The sequence below is a fragment of the Octopus sinensis genome, linkage group LG21 (genome assembly GCF_006345805.1).
Source record: "Octopus sinensis linkage group LG21, ASM634580v1, whole genome shotgun sequence".
In the NCBI taxonomy this organism is placed as follows: domain Eukaryota; kingdom Metazoa; phylum Mollusca; class Cephalopoda; order Octopoda; family Octopodidae; genus Octopus; species Octopus sinensis.
Genome location: NC_043017.1, coordinates 20,026,635 through 20,030,956, shown reverse-complemented (window position 1 = coordinate 20,030,956; position 4,322 = coordinate 20,026,635).

Below are 4,322 nucleotides of genomic sequence, written 5' to 3'. Positions count from 1 at the left end.
TGGTGATGGTGGTGGTGGTGGTGGTGGGTGATGGCGGGTGGTGGTGGTGGTGGTGGTGGTTGTGGTTGGTGGTGGTAGTAGTGGTGGTGGTGGTTATATGACTGATAGTAGTAGCAGAAACAGCAGCAGTTGTTGTCGTTGTTGTTGTTGTACCTGCATCCAAGCCAACAATTACGTGTCATCAGTTCCAACAGGGCAGGGCCAAGCCAGGCCAGTCGCATCATGCAAGCATCAAGATGATTGGTTTGCTCAAGCGTCTGATTTAACACACAGCTGAATGAAAGACCACACACACACACACACACAGATACATGTGAGACTGACGACATTCAAAGACTTACTTAAAGGAAATTTGAAGACAAAAAAATGGCTTTAATGCATACAAATGGATATCATTAACAAATAATTGACACAGGCGCAGGAGTGGCTGTGTGGTAAGTAGCTTGCTAACCAACCACATGGTTCTGGGTTCAGCCCACTGCGTGGCATTTGGGCAAGTGTCTTCTGCTATAGCCCCGGGCCGACCAATGCTTTGTGAGTGGATTTGGTAGACGGAAAACTGAAAGAAGCCTGTCGTATATATGTATATATATATATATATATGTGTGTATGGTGTGTGTTTGTCCCCCTAGCATTGCTTGACAACCGATACTGGTGTGTTATGTCCCCGTCCACTTAGCGGTTCGGCAAAAGAGACCGATAGAATAAGTACTGGGCTTACAAAGAATAAGTTCCGGGGTCAATTTGCTCGACTAAAGGTGGTGCTCCAGCATGGCCACAGTGAAATGACTGAAACAAGTAAAAGAGTAAAGAGAGACGTTTTGGAAATCAAATCGTTTCTGTTGATGGTGAACACTTTGTGACAACAAACCTGAAACAAACCTTTTAACTCTTTCGCTATCATAATTTTGTTGAAATTCACTGTTTTTGTTTTGTTCAATTTTGGAAATGATGAAGAATTAAGTAAAATAGCTTTATCGTTATTAATCATTAAACATTACTTTTAACGAAATAATCTAAGCACGAAAGGGTTAAAGTTATCTAAACTGGCCCTTATTTCAATTTAATTTGAAAATTATGAAGAATTTAGTAAAATGACTTTATCGTTAATAATCTGGTGTTTGGAACATAAATTAACCAGAAATTATGAATGAAGGTTTTAATTCAGATCCCTTTAATACTTTGGCATTTAAATCAGCCCTATCTGGTCAAATTATTCCAGGTGTTTTATGTTCAAATTGGTCAAATCTGGCTTCTCACTCCAACCCTACAATGTTATTCTAAAAATAAACAGTCATCTCTTCGAAATCTCAAAGTTACAAGAAAATTCTTGATTAATTAAAATCAAGATGAATAAGTTAACATTACTTTTAACGGAATAATCTAAGCACGAAAAGGTTTAAGTTATCTAAATTGGCCCTTATTTCAATTTAATTTGAAAATTATGAAGAATTTAGTAAAAATGACTTTATCGTTAATAATCTGGTGTTTGGAACATAAATGAACCTGTAATTAAGAATGAAGGTTTTTTTTTTATTTTGATTACTTTAATACATGAAGTTGGTATCATAGAACCAGATGTAGTCTCAGGTAGATTAATATCCAAAGGGTTGACAAACTTCTAAGTTGGCCAGCAGGAAACAAGGAAGTCTGGTACAAATGTCTGGCATTCTATAAAAGACAGAGAAGGACCCTGTTAACTTATATATGGTAACTAAAGGATTGCCTCTTGTTTTAAGTTCAAATTAGCCAGGTCTAGCCAGAAAGTTTGGTACAATCCTTTAGTTACCATATTTGTGTTTCAATTTGGAACATAATAAAGGACTTAGCAAAATAACTTTTTCATTATTAATCTGAGTTTGGAACATAAATCAACGTAAAATTTGGATAGAATCTTTTAATTTGGATCATTTTAACTCTTTTAATTTGGATCATTTTAACTCTTTTGTTAACATATTTTTCTTGAAATACTCTGCTTTTGGTTCAAATAATTGTGTGAGTAACGAAGAATTCAATAAAATAGTCTTGGAGTATAAATTAACATGAAATTTTGATGGAAGCGTTTAACCTACGGAGATGTAATTGCATAGGAAGTGATTTGATCTGAGGTCGTGCGCTGAAACGAAAACAATTGCAGCGTGGAAGGCGTTTGTAAGCCATTTAAGAAACACACAAAAGCCGTTCGACTCACTTCAACATTTAAGTTTAATTTGTCAAAATATTTTTGTCACTTTAAGACCGCGACCTGTTCACTGACAAAAATCCATGCTGCATCTCTTTGATTACTTGAAAACATGAAATTTGTATTCTAGAACTGAAGAGTTGTCTCAGGTGGGTTTGCGCCAAAGGGGTTGATGATAAACTGTAAATATAACAATCAGAATAAAGATGTCCTCTCATTCACCATCCCAATCAGCGAAACAACAAATGAAGTTCGATCTGTGATTGAACATGTGGACATTTCAATGGTTGTGAAGCAATCACATGTGGAGCCACATGTGGAATTTTAACTCTTTGGTGTTCAAATTACTCTGTCAAATGTAAAGCTTATTTATTTGTATTGTTTTGAATTAGTCATGTATGGTCCCATAGCTTTGAGATTTTGATGGTGTCATTGTCTATTTTTAGGATGACATGACATTGTAGGGTTGGTGTGAAAGGCTAGACCTGGCTAATTTGAACTTAAAACAGGAGGCAAATTTGGGCCAGATGAGGTTTGATTAAATATTTTGGGCAAGCATCTTGGAGCCTGAAAGATTGTCACGGTTGAATAGTAGCAACAACAGTAGCAGCAGTGAAGGGGCAACAGCAGCAGCAGCAACAGTAGTAGTAGAGGTAGTTGTGGTGGTGGTGGTGGTGGCAGCGGCGGTGGCGGTGTTGGTAGTGGTGGTGGTGGCAGCGGCGGTGGCGGTGTTGGTAGTGGTGGTGGTGGTGGTGCTGCTGCTAGTTGTAGTGTTTGTGATAGTAGTATGGGGAATACTTGCATTGAAAATAGTGGTGGAGATAGTAGTGGGGGTAACAGCAGAAATGGTTGCAGCAGCAGCAGCAGCAGCAGCAGTAGTAGTAGTAGTAGTAGTAGTAGTAGTAGAACTATGTGAACCCATAGAAACATTTATGCAAGCTGGCTTCCCCATTGCCACTTTTCCACAGGAGAAGCAACATGCTGCTTACTCACTGCCCACCACTTCCTTCCAAGCCCTCCCACCACCACCACTCACCACCACCACCCACACCTACACCCATCTTTCTTGATATAAACTCCCTTTTAAATGCCTTTCTCCCCTCCCCAAATCCCTCTTTTCTTTTCTGTTCTACCAGTTTTTTCCTTTTGTCTGGTCTCCCATTAATGTCTCCTCCGACCATCCTTGACTTGTCTCCCCTTGCCTAACGCCCGCCTCCCTCCAACTCTCTCTTCTCTCCTCACCTCATCATATCCCCATCTTCTTACTCTCCTCTCTGCATTCTTTCTTCTCCTTTAAACACCCTATTTTCTTCTTTTTGTTTTTGCTGTTTTCTTAGTCCCCGGCCCTTCCTTCCATTCCTTTCCTAGTCACCTGCTCCTTATTTACGATATTTTCTTGTGAGGTAGGGGTCGGCGTGAGGGTAGAATTGGTGATGGCAACATGGTGATGTAGTGGAATATTTCTTTTTTATTAATATGCTCATATTGTTATTTATGGTTGCCAAACAATTTCTTTCCTCTTCTATATTTTTTTATAGATTTCTGCATATATATATATATATATATATATGTATATATATGTATATATATACACAGACACACATAGACATGGTTATATGCATGTGTGTGTCTGTATAACATGTTCCATCCCATCTCCACACCTCACTTTTATCCACCATTAGCTTATCTGATACCATATGTGCATGAGAATATGTGTATGTATATATATGAGTGTGTGTATATATATGAGTGTATGTATATATATGAGTTTTTTTATATATATATATATACATATGTATGTATGCACTTGTAAATATGCATGCATGTATATTTATACATATATGTGTGTGTGTGTGAGTGTGTGCTTATGCATGGATATGTATGTGTAGGTTGGTCTGCTTGTTTGTATGTGTGTAAGAAACTTGTGTATACTTTCTGTTTTACTTTTCAATCCAACTATGGCCCTCCCGCATCAACATCCCTTTAATTTCAATAGATTCCATTCTAGATTATTCGCAACATTTTTTTCTTTCAAATTATATATACACATAAGCATATAATATATATATATATACATATATATTTATATTCATATTTTATATATATATATATTATATATAATATATATATATATATATAA